The sequence below is a fragment of the Pseudophryne corroboree genome, unplaced genomic scaffold (genome assembly GCF_028390025.1).
Source record: "Pseudophryne corroboree isolate aPseCor3 unplaced genomic scaffold, aPseCor3.hap2 scaffold_192, whole genome shotgun sequence".
Lineage (NCBI taxonomy): Eukaryota > Metazoa > Chordata > Amphibia > Anura > Myobatrachidae > Pseudophryne > Pseudophryne corroboree.
The window spans coordinates 1007318-1020775 of NW_026968559.1; the positions used below are offsets into that span (position 1 = coordinate 1007318).

The 13458-nt window shown below is 34.9% G+C and overlaps 2 non-coding genes across 2 annotated transcripts; both read left to right on the forward strand.

Moving 5' to 3' along the window:
• Positions 1-4956: 4956 nt before the first annotated feature.
• On the forward strand, positions 4957-5030 carry TRNAN-AUU (transfer RNA asparagine (anticodon AUU)). Its single transcript has one exon. It is a non-coding gene; the product is annotated as a tRNA-Asn (tRNA).
• Positions 5031-6126: 1096 nt separating this feature from the next.
• TRNAN-AUU (transfer RNA asparagine (anticodon AUU)) lies at positions 6127-6200 on the forward strand. Its single transcript has one exon. It is a non-coding gene; the product is annotated as a tRNA-Asn (tRNA).
• The last annotated feature ends 7258 nt before the right edge of the window (positions 6201-13458 follow it).

Genomic DNA, 13458 nt, shown 5'->3' on the forward strand with positions numbered 1-13458 from the left:
AAATTCAGGGCTATGTCGTGTAGATGATGGCCTAACAGGAGGCTTTAAAATTTTCTTTCTAGTGTCCTTCGTTTGGGAGAAAAATGCAATGGTACAAGAAAGCTTTTCCTTGCCAATATCTCTCTTTTGCAAAGAGCTGCGCATTGGAAAATTCAGGGCTATGTCGTGTAGATGATGGCCTAACAGGAGGCTTTAAAATTTTCTTTCTAGTGTCCTTCGTTTGGGAGAAAAATGCAAAGGTACTAGACAGCTTTTCCTTGCCAATATCTCTCTTTTGTAAAGAGCTACGCATTGGAAAATTCAGGACTATGTCGTGTAGATGATGGCCTAACAGTAGGCTTTAAAATTTTCTTTCTAGTGACCTTCGTTTGGGAGAAAAATGCAAAGGTACCTGACAGCTTTTCCTTGCCAATATCTCTCTTTTGCAAATAGCTGCGCATTGGAAAACTCAGGGCTATGTCGTGTAGATGATGGCATAACAGGAGGCTTTAAAATTTTAATTCTAGTGTCCTTCGTTTGGGAGAAAAATGCAAAGGTACAAGACAGCTTTTCCTTGCCAATCGAGTGATTAAACAGCTCATCATTTTCTGGCTTTATTTTTATGCTAACAAATTTGTTCTCTGAAAAGTGTCCACAAAGCCAAGTCTCTGATTAACACCTTTGTAAGGATGGTTTTTCACCTATTACTAAATTAAACTTGCTTCATTGGAAAGGCAGCAAGATGCATCCTCATTTCAATGTCTACTGAAATAATACAAGTTGACACCAGGAAACATTAACGCCACTGCATCCTTGCTGCTTTCTCATGTGGAAGTCTGTTTAATGTGAAAACAAGGTGATATATAATTAGCACACAGGTAAGGAATTAAGAAAATCTTTATTTAAGGGTGAAGATGTTTCTCACAAAATTGTTGACCCAATGCATCATTGAAATTCAAGCTGGAAAGATGATTTTAATATATCACTTGTACATTTTGTATTGCTCTTCTGGTGACAATGTAGTTTGTTTTTGTCAATTACCATTTTAATAATAGGGTAAAGAAAATTAAGTGGATTTTTGAAAGAAAACAATACTGTCAATATACTATTAAAACAAATTAAAATGGTAAAAGTTATTGTACTTTAAGTAAAAATAAAAGAGACAAAATATCAATCCCAGTTTTGGATTACTTTAATTAACAAAAAAAATGCATATAGCAGAGGATAGTTTCAATCTGCTTACCTCTGGGTTATGGGCCCAGCATGCTTCCATTGCAGTACTCTGCTGCACATGTAAGTTCAAGAGATCCTGAAGCACTCACTCATCATGGGAAAGTACCAATGTGTTTCTTCGTTGGTTGATGGAAGAAACATCTTACAAAAACTCTCCAGATTATTGACTTTTTAAAGTTTTTCTAGGAAACGTTTTAGATGAATGCTTATTAGCCTTTGTCAGTATGGACTTTTGCAAAGTGTCTCTGTGGCGCAATCAGTTAGTATGTACGGCTATTAACCAAAAGGTTGGTGGTTCAATCCCACCCAGGGACCTAATTGACCTTGTTATCAGATTTTGGTGATCTTTAAGTAGACAAGTCAAAATTTCAAACCCCCTGTTATGGTGTAGGGTACCTGGCCTTCTCTGATGTAATCAGAGTTAGATTTGATTCAGTGATTTTATAAAAACAGCTAGGAAGCACAATTTAGCAGTGGGTTGCAGAGAAAAAAAATATGCTGGCAGAAAAATCCAATTGAGTGATTAAACAGCTCTTTATTTTCTGGCTTTATTTTTATGCTAACAAATTTGTTCTCTGAAAAGTGTCCACAAAGCCAAGTCTCTGATTAACACCTTTGTAAGGATGGTTTTTCACCTATTACTAAATTAAACTTGCTTCATTGGAAAGGCAGCAAGATGCATCCTCATTTCAATGTCTACTGAAATAATACAGGTTGACACCAGGAAACATTAACGCCACTGCATCCTTGCTGCTTTCTCATGTGGAAGTCTGTTTAATGTGAAAACAAGGTGATATCTAATTAGCACACAGGTAAGGAATTAAGAAAATCTTTATTTAAGGGTGAAGGTGTTTCTCACAAAATCGTTGCCCCAATGCATCATTGAAATTCAAGCTGGAAAGATGATTTTAATATATCACTTGTACATTTTGTATTGCTCTTCTGGTGACAATGTAGTTTGTTTTTGTCAATTACCATTTTAATAATAGGGTAAAGAAAATTAAGTGGATTTTTGAAAGAAAACAATACTGTCAATATACTATTAAAACAAATTAAAATGGTAAAAGTTATTGTACTTTAAGTAAAAATAAAAGAGCCAAAATATCAATCCCAGTTTTGGATTACTTTAATTAACAAACAAAAAAATGCATATAGCAGAGGATAGTTTCAATCTGCCTACCTCTGGGTTATGGGCCCAGCATGCTTCCATTGCTGTACTCTGCTGCACATGTAAGTGCAAGAGATCCTGAAGCACTCACTCATCATGGGAAAGTACCAATGTGTTTCTTCATTGGTTGATAGAAGAAACATCTTACAAAAACTCTCCAGATTATTGACTTTTTTAAGTTTTTCTAGGAAACGTTTTAGATGAATGCTTATTAGCATTTGTCAGTATGTACTTTTAGCAAAGTGTCTCTGTGGCGCAATCAGTTAGTGTGTACGGCTATTAACCAAAAGGTTGGTGGTTCAATCCCACCCAGGGACGTAATTGACCTTGTTATCAGATTTTGGTGATCTTTAAGTAGACAAGTCAAATTTCATACCCCCTGTTATGGTGTAGGGTACCTGGCCTTCTCTGATGTAATCAGAGTTAGATTTGATTCAGTGATTTTATAAAAACATCTAGGAAGCACAATTTAGCAGTGGGTTGCAGAGAAAAAGAAATATGCTGGCAAAAAAACCAAATTGCGTGATTAAACAGCTCTTCATTTTCTGGCTTTATTTTTATGCTAACAAATTTGTTCTCTGAAAAGTGTCCACAAAGCCAAGTCTCTGATTAACACCTTTGTAAGGATGGTTTTTCACCTATTACTAAATTAAACTTGCTTCATTGGAAAGGCAGCAAGATGCATCCTCATTTCAATGTCTACTGAAATAATACAAGTTGACACCAGGAAACATTAACGCCACTGCATCCTTGCTGCTTTCTCATGTGGAAGTCTGTTTAATATGAAAACAAGGTGATATCTAATTAGCACACAGGTAAGGAATTAAGAAAATCTTTATTTAAGGGTGAAGATGTTTCTCACAAAATCGTTGCCCCAATGCATCATTGAAATTCAAGCTGGAAAGATGATTTTAATATATCACTTGTACATTTTGTATTGCTCTTCTGGTGACAATGTAGTTTGTTTTTGTCAATTACCATTTTAATAATAGGGTAAAGAAAATGAAGTGGATTTTTGAAAGAAAACAATACTGTCAATATACTATTAAAACAAATTAAAATGGTAAAAGTTATTGTACTTTAAGTAAAAATAAAAGAGACAAAATATCAATCCCAGTTTTGGATTACTTTAATTAACAAAAAAAATGCATATAGCAGAGGATAGTTTCAATCTGCCTACCTCTGGGTTATGGGCCCAGCATGCTTCCATTGCAGTACTCTGCTGCACATGTAAGTGCAAGAGATCCTGAAGCACTCACTCATCATGGGAAAGTACCAATGTGTTTCTTCGTTGGTTGATGGAAGAAACATCTTACAAAAACTCTCCAGATTATTGACTTTTTAAAGTTTTTCTAGGAAACGTTTTAGATGAATGCTTATTAGCCTTTGTCAGTATGGACTTTTGCAAAGTGTCTCTGTGGCGCAATCAGTTAGTATGTACGGCTATTAACCATAAGATTGGTGGTTCAATCCCACCCAGGGACCTAATTGACCTTGTTATCAGATTTTGGTGATCTTTAAGTAGACAAGTCAAAATTTCAAACTCCCTGTTATGGTGTAGGGTACCTGGCCTTCTCTGATGTAATCAGAGTTAGATTTGATTCAGTGATTTCATAAAAACAGCTAGGAAGCACAATTTAGCAGTGGGTTGCAGAGAAAAAAAATATGCTGGCAGAAAAATCCAATCGAGTGATTAAACAGCTCTTCATTTTCTGGCTTTATTTTTATGCTAACAAATTTGTTCTCTGAAAAGTGTCCACAAAGCCAAGTCTCTGATTAACACCTTTGTAAGGATGGTTTTTCACCTATTACTAAATTAAACTTGCTTCATTGGAAAGGCAGCAAGATGCATCCTCATTTCAATGTCTACTGAAATAATACAGGTTGACACCAGGAAACATTAACGCCACTGCATCCTTGCTGCTTTCTCATGTGGAAGTCTGTTTAATATGAAAACAAGGTGATATCTAATTAGCACACAGGTAAGGAATTAAGAAAATCTTTATTTAAGGGTGAAGATGTTTCTCACAAAATCGTTGCCCCAATGCATCATTGAAATTCAAGCTGGAAAGATGATTTTAATATATCACTTGTACATTTTGTATTGCTCTTCTGGTGACAATGTCGTTTTTTTGTCAATTACCATTTTAATAACAGGGTAAAGAAAATTAAGTGGATTTTTGAAAGAAAACTATACTGTCAATATACTATTAAAACAAATTAAAATGGTAAAAGTTATTGTACTTTAAGTAAAAATAAAAGAGCAAAAATATCAATCCCAGTTTTGATTACTTAAATTAACAAAAAAAATGCATATAGCAAAGGATAGTTTCAATCTGCCTACCTCTGGGTTATGGGTCCAGCATGCTTCCATTGCAGTACTCTGCTGCCCATGTAAGTGCAAGAGATCCTGAAGCACTCACTCATCATGGGAAAGTACCAATGTGTTTATTCGTTGGTTGATGGAAGAAACATCTTACAAAAACTCTCCAGATTATTGATTTTTTAATGTTTTTCTAGGAAACGTTCTAGATGTATGCTTATTAGCCTTTGTCAGTATGTACTTTTTGCAAAGTGTCTCTGTGGCGCAATCGGTTAGTGTGTTTGGCTATTAACCAAAAGGTTGGTGGTTCAATCCCACCCAGGGACGTAATTAACCTTGTGATCAGATTTTGGTGATATTTAAGTAGACAAGTCAAAATTTCAAACCTCCTCTTATGGTGTAGGGTACATGGCCTTCTCTGATGTAATCAGAGTTAGATTTGATTCAGTGATTTTATAAAAAACAGCTAGGAAGCACAATTTAGCAGTGGGTTGCAGAGAAAAAAAATATGCTGGCAGAAAAATCCAATTGAGTGATTAAACAGCTCTTCATTTTCTGGCTTTATTTTTATGCTAACAAATTTGTTCTCTGAAAAGTGTCCACAAAGCCAAGTCTCTGATTAACACCTTTGTAAGGATGGTTTTTCACCTATTACTAAATTAAACTTGCTTCATTGGAAAGGCAGCAAGATGCATCCTCATTTCAATGTCTACTGAAATAATACAAGTTGACACCAGGAAACATTAACGCCACTGCATCCTTGCTGCTTTCTCATGTGGAAGTCTGTTTAATGTGAAAACAAGGTGATATCTAATTAGCACACAGGTAAGGAATTAAGAAAATCTTTATTTAAGGGTGAAGATGTTTCTCACAAAATCGTTGCCCCAATGCATCATTGAAATTCAAGCTGGAAAGATGATTTTAATATATCACTTGTACATTTTGTATTGCTCTTCTGGTGACAATGTAGTTTGTTTTTGTCAATTACCATTTAATAATAGGGTAAAGAAAATTAAGTGGATTTTTGAAAGACAACAATACTGTCAATATACTATTAAAACAAATTAAAATGGTAAAAGTTATTGTACTTTAAGTAAAAATAAAAGAGCCAAAATATCAATCCCAGTTTTGGATTACTTTAATTAACAAAAAAAAAAAGCATACAGCAGAGGATAGTTTCAATCTGCCTACCTCTGGGTTATGGGTCCAGCATGCTTCCATTGCAGTACTCTGCTGCCCATGTAAGTGCAAGAGATCCTGAAGCACTCACTCATCATGGGAAAGTACCAATGTGTTTATTCGTTGGTTGATGGAAGAAACATCTTACAAAAACTCTCCAGATTATTGATTTTTTAATGTTTTTCTAGGAAACGTTCTAGATGTATGCTTATTAGCCTTTGTCAGTATGTACTTTTTGCAAAGTGTCTCTGTGGCGCAATCGGTTAGTGTGTTTGGCTATTAACCAAAAGGTTGGTGGTTCAATCCCACCCAGGGACGTAATTAACCTTGTGATCAGATTTTGGTGATATTTAAGTAGACAAGTCAAAATTTCAAACCTCCTCTTATGGTGTAGGGTACATGGCCTTCTCTGATGTAATCAGAGTTAGATTTGATTCAGTGATTTTATAAAAAACAGCTAGGAAGCACAATTTAGCAGTGGGTTGCAGAGAAAAAAAATATGCTGGCAGAAAAATCCAATTGAGTGATTAAACAGCTCTTCATTTTCTGGCTTTATTTTTATGCTAACAAATTTGTTCTCTGAAAAGTGTCCACAAAGCCAAGTCTCTGATTAACACCTTTGTAAGGATGGTTTTTCACCTATTACTAAATTAAACTTGCTTCATTGGAAAGGCAGCAAGATGCATCCTCATTTCAATGTCTACTGAAATAATACAAGTTGACACCAGGAAACATTAACGCCACTGCATCCTTGCTGCTTTCTCATGTGGAAGTCTGTTTAATGTGAAAACAAGGTGATATCTAATTAGCACACAGGTAAGGAATTAAGAAAATCTTTATTTAAGGGTGAAGATGTTTCTCACAAAATCGTTGCCCCAATGCATCATTGAAATTCAAGCTGGAAAGATGATTTTAATATATCACTTGTACATTTTGTATTGCTCTTCTGGTGACAATGTAGTTTGTTTTTGTCAATTACCATTTAATAATAGGGTAAAGAAAATTAAGTGGATTTTTGAAAGACAACAATACTGTCAATATACTATTAAAACAAATTAAAATGGTAAAAGTTATTGTACTTTAAGTAAAAATAAAAGAGCCAAAATATCAATCCCAGTTTTGGATTACTTTAATTAACAAAAAAAAAAAGCATACAGCAGAGGATAGTTTCAATCTGCCTACCTCTGGGTTATGGGTCCAGCATGCTTCCATTGCTGTACTCTGCTGCACATGTAAGTGCAAGAGATCCTGAAGCACTCACTCATCACGGGAAAGTACCAATGTGTTTCTTCGTTGGTTGATGGAAGAAACATCTTACAAAAATTCTCCAGATTATTGACTTTTTAAAGTTTTGCTAGGAAACGTTTTAGATGAATGCTTATTAGCCTTTGTCAGTATGGACTTTTGCAAAGTGTCTCTGTGGCGCAATCAGTTAGTATGTACGGCTATTAACCAAAAGGTTGGTGGTTCAATCCCACCCAGGGACCTAATTGACCTTGTTATCAGATTTTGGTGATCTTTAAGTAGACAAGTCAAAATTTCAAACCCCCTGTTATGGTGTAGGGTACTTGGCCTTCTCTGATGTAAACAGAGTTAGATTTGATTCAGTGATTTTATAAAAACATCTAGGAAGCACAATTTAGCAGTGGGTTGCAGAGAAAAAAAATATGCTGGCAGAAAAATCCAATTGAGTGATTAAACAGCTCTTTATTTTCTGGCTTTATTTTTATGCTAACAAATTTGTTCTCTGAAAAGTGTCCACAAAGCCAAGTCTCTGATTAACACCTTTGTAAGGATGGTTTTTCACCTATTACTAAATTAAACTTGCTTCATTGGAAAGGCAGCAAGATGCATCCTCATTTCAATGTCTACTGAAATAATACAGGTTGACACCAGGAAACATTAACGCCACTGCATCCTTGCTGCTTTCTCATGTGGAAGTCTGTTTAATATGAAAACAAGGTGATATCTAATTAGCACACAGGTAAGGAATTAAGAAAATCTTTATTTAAGGGTGAAGATGTTTCTCACAAAATCGTTGCCCCAATGCATCATTGAAATTCAAGCTGGAAAGATGATTTTAATATATCACTTGTACATTTTGTATTGCTCTTCTGGTGACAATGTAGTTTGTTTTTGTCAATTACCATTTTAATAATAGGGTAAAGAAAATGAAGTGGATTTTTGAAAGAAAACAATACTGTCAATATACTATTAAAACAAATTAAAATGGTAAAAGTTATTGTACTTTAAGTAAAAATAAAAGAGACAAAATATCAATCCCAGTTTTGGATTACTTTAATTAACAAAAAAAAAATGCATATAGCAGAGGATAGTTTCAATCTGCTTACCTCTGGGTTATGGGCCCAGCATGCTTCCATTGCAGTACTCTGCTGCACATGTAAGTTCAAGAGATCCTGAAGCACTCACTCATCATGGGAAAGTACCAATGTGTTTCTTCGTTGGTTGATGGAAGAAACATCTTACAAAAACTCTCCAGATTATTGACTTTTTAAAGTTTTTCTAGGAAACGTTTTAGATGAATGCTTATTAGCCTTTGTCAGTATGGACTTTTGCAAAGTGTCTCTGTGGCGCAATCAGTTAGTATGTACGGCTATTAACCAAAAGGTTGGTGGTTCAATCCCACCCAGGGACCTAATTGACCTTGTTATCAGATTTTGGTGATCTTTAAGTAGACAAGTCAAAATTTCAAACCCCCTGTTATGGTGTAGGGTACCTGGCCTTCTCTGATGTAATCAGAGTTAGATTTGATTCAGTGATTTTATAAAAACAGCTAGGAAGCACAATTTAGCAGTGGGTTGCAGAGAAAAAAAATATGCTGGCAGAAAAATCCAATTGAGTGATTAAACAGCTCTTTATTTTCTGGCTTTATTTTTATGCTAACAAATTTGTTCTCTGAAAAGTGTCCACAAAGCCAAGTCTCTGATTAACACCTTTGTAAGGATGGTTTTTCACCTATTACTAAATTAAACTTGCTTCATTGGAAAGGCAGCAAGATGCATCCTCATTTCAATGTTTACTGAAATAATACAGGTTGACACCAGGAAACATTAACGCCACTGCATCCTTGCTGCTTTCTCATGTGGAAGTCTGTTTAATGTGAAAACAAGGTGATATCTAATTAGCACACAGGTAAGGAATTAAGAAAATCTTTATTTAAGGGTGAAGGTGTTTCTCACAAAATCGTTGCCCCAATGCATCATTGAAATTCAAGCTGGAAAGATGATTTTAATATATCACTTGTACATTTTGTATTGCTCTTCTGGTGACAATGTAGTTTGTTTTTGTCAATTACCATTTTAATAATAGGGTAAAGAAAATTAAGTGGATTTTTGAAAGAAAACAATACTGTCAATATACTATTAAAACAAATTAAAATGGTAAAAGTTATTGTACTTTAAGTAAAAATAAAAGAGCCAAAATATCAATCCCAGTTTTGGATTACTTTAATTAACAAACAAAAAAATGCATATAGCAGAGGATAGTTTCAATCTGCCTACCTCTGGGTTATGGGCCCAGCATGCTTCCATTGCTGTACTCTGCTGCACATGTAAGTGCAAGAGATCCTGAAGCACTCACTCATCATGGGAAAGTACCAATGTGTTTCTTCGTTGGTTGATAGAAGAAACATCTTACAAAAACTCTCCAGATTATTGACTTTTTTAAGTTTTTCTAGGAAACGTTTTAGATGAATGCTTATTAGCATTTGTCAGTATGTACTTTTAGCAAAGTGTCTCTGTGGCGCAATCAGTTAGTGTGTACGGCTATTAACCAAAAGGTTGGTGGTTCAATCCCACCCAGGGACGTAATTGACCTTGTTATCAGATTTTGGTGATCTTTAAGTAGACAAGTTAAATTTCATACCCCCTGTTATGGTGTAGGGTACCTGGCCTTCTCTGATGTAATCAGAGTTAGATTTGATTCAGTGATTTTATAAAAACAGCTAGGAAGCACAATTTAGCAGTGGGTTGCAGAGAAAAAAAATATGCTGGCAGAAAAATCCAATTGAGTGATTAAATAGCTCTTCATTTTCTGGCTTTATTTTTATGCTAACAAATTTGTTCTCTGAAAAGTGTCCACAAAGCCAAGTCTCTGATTAACACCTTTGTAAGGATGGTTTTTCACCTATTACTAAATTAAACTTGCTTCATTGGAAAGGCAGCAAGATGCATCCTCATTTCAATGTCTACTGAAATAATACAGGTTGACACCAGGAAACATTAACGCCACTGCATCCTTGCTGCTTTCTCATGTGGAAGTCTGTTTAATATGAAAACAAGGTGATATCTAATTAGCACACAGGTAAGGAATTAAGAAAATCTTTATTTAAGGGTGAAGGTGTTTCTCACAAAATCGTTGCCCCAATGCATCATTGAAATTCAAGCTGGAAAGATGATTTTAATATATCACTTGTACATTTTGTATTGCTCTTCTGGTGACAATGTAGTTTGTTTTTGTCAATTACCATTTTAATAATAGGGTAAAGAAAATGAAGTGGATTTTTGAAAGAAAACAATACTGTCAATATACTATTAAAACAAATTAAAATGGTAAAAGTTATTGTACTTTAAGTAAAAATAAAAGAGACAAAATATCAATCCCAGTTTTGGATTACTTTAATTAACAAAAAAAAAATGCATATAGCAGAGGATAGTTTCAATCTGCTTACCTCTGGGTTATGGGCCCAGCATGCTTCCATTGCAGTACTCTGCTGCACATGTAAGTTCAAGAGATCCTGAAGCACTCACTCATCATGGGAAAGTACCAATGTGTTTCTTCGTTGGTTGATGGAAGAAACATCTTACAAAAACTCTCCAGATTATTGACTTTTTAAAGTTTTTCTAGGAAACGTTTTAGATGAATGCTTATTAGCCTTTGTCAGTATGGACTTTTGCAAAGTGTCTCTGTGGCGCAATCAGTTAGTATGTACGGCTATTAACCAAGAGGTTGGTGGTTCAATCCCACCCAGGGACCTAATTGACCTTGTTATCAGATTTTGGTGATCTTTAAGTAGACAAGTCAAAATTTCAAACCCCCTGTTATGGTGTAGGGTACCTGGCCTTCTCTGATGTAATCAGAGTTAGATTTGATTCAGTGATTTTATAAAAACAGCTAGGAAGCACAATTTAGCAGTGGGTTGCAGAGAAAAAAAATATGCTGGCAGAAAAATCCAATTGAGTGATTAAACAGCTCTTTATTTTCTGGCTTTATTTTTATGCTAACAAATTTGTTCTCTGAAAAGTGTCCACAAAGCCAAGTCTCTGATTAACACCTTTGTAAGGATGGTTTTTCACCTATTACTAAATTAAACTTGCTTCATTGGAAAGGCAGCAAGATGCATCCTCATTTCAATGTTTACTGAAATAATACAGGTTGACACCAGGAAACATTAACGCCACTGCATCCTTGCTGCTTTCTCATGTGGAAGTCTGTTTAATGTGAAAACAAGGTGATATCTAATTAGCACACAGGTAAGGAATTAAGAAAATCTTTATTTAAGGGTGAAGGTGTTTCTCACAAAATCGTTGCCCCAATGCATCATTGAAATTCAAGATGGAAAGATGATTTTAATATATCACTTGTACATTTTGTATTGCTCTTCTGGTGACAATGTAGTTTGTTTTTGTCAATTACCATTTTAATAATAGGGTAAAGAAAATGAAGTGGATTTTTGAAAGAAAACAATACTGTCAATATACTATTAAAACAAATTAAAATGGTAAAAGTTATTGTACTTTAAGTAAAAATAAAAGAGACAAAATATCAATCCCAGTTTTGGATTACTTAAATTAACAAAAAAAAAATGCATATAGCAGAGGATAGTTTCAATCTGCTTACCTCTGGGTTATGGGCCCAGCATGCTTCCATTGCAGTACTCTGCTGCACATGTAAGTTCAAGAGATCCTGAAGCACTCACTCATCATGGGAAAGTACCAATGTGTTTCTTCGTTGGTTGATGGAAGAAACATCTTACAAAAACTCTCCAGATTATTGACTTTTTAAAGTTTTTCTAGGAAACGTTTTAGATGAATGCTTATTAGCCTTTGTCAGTATGGACTTTTGCAAAGTGTCTCTGTGGCGCAATCAGTTAGTATGTACGGCTATTAACCAAAAGGTTGGTGGTTCAATCCCACCCAGGGACCTAATTGACCTTGTTATCAGATTTTGGTGATCTTTAAGTAGACAAGTCAAAATTTCAAACCCCCTGTTATGGTGTAGGGTACCTGGCCTTCTCTGATGTAATCAGAGTTAGATTTGATTCAGTGATTTTATAAAAACAGCTAGGAAGCACAATTTAGCAGTGGGTTGCAGAGAAAAAAAATATGCTGGCAGAAAAATCCAATTGAGTGATTAAACAGCTCTTTATTTTCTGGCTTTATTTTTATGCTAACAAATTTGTTCTCTGAAAAGTGTCCACAAAGCCAAGTCTCTGATTAACACCTTTGTAAGGATGGTTTTTCACCTATTACTAAATTAAACTTGCTTCATTGGAAAGGCAGCAAGATGCATCCTCATTTCAATGTTTACTGAAATAATACAGGTTGACACCAGGAAACATTAACGCCACTGCATCCTTGCTGCTTTCTCATGTGGAAGTCTGTTTAATGTGAAAACAAGGTGATATCTAATTAGCACACAGGTAAGGAATTAAGAAAATCTTTATTTAAGGGTGAAGGTGTTTCTCACAAAATCGTTGCCCCAATGCATCATTGAAATTCAAGCTGGAAAGATGATTTTAATATATCACTTGTACATTTTGTATTGCTCTTCTGGTGACAATGTAGTTTGTTTTTGTCAATTACCATTTTAATAATAGGGTAAAGAAAATTAAGTGGATTTTTGAAAGAAAACAATACTGTCAATATACTATTAAAACAAATTAAAATGGTAAAAGTTATTGTACTTTAAGTAAAAATAAAAGAGCCAAAATATCAATCCCAGTTTTGGATTACTTTAATTAACAAACAAAAAAATGCATATAGCAGAGGATAGTTTCAATCTGCCTACCTCTGGGTTATGGGCCCAGCATGCTTCCATTGCTGTACTCTGCTGCACATGTAAGTGCAAGAGATCCTGAAGCACTCACTCATCATGGGAAAGTACCAATGTGTTTCTTCGTTGGTTGATAGAAGAAACATCTTACAAAAACTCTCCAGATTATTGACTTTTTTAAGTTTTTCTAGGAAACGTTTTAGATGAATGCTTATTAGCATTTGTCAGTATGTACTTTTAGCAAAGTGTCTCTGTGGCGCAATCAGTTAGTGTGTACGGCTATTAACCAAAAGGTTGGTGGTTCAATCCCACCCAGGGACGTAATTGACCTTGTTATCAGATTTTGGTGATCTTTAAGTAGACAAGTCAAATTTCATACCCCCTGTTATGGTGTAGGGTACCTGGCCTTCTCTGATGTAATCAGAGTTAGATTTGATTCAGTGATTTTATAAAAAACAGCTAGGAAGCACAATTTTACAGTGGGTTGCAGAGAAAAAAAATATGCTGGCAGAAAAATCCAATTGAGTGATTAAACAGCTCTTCATTTTCTGGCTTTATTTTT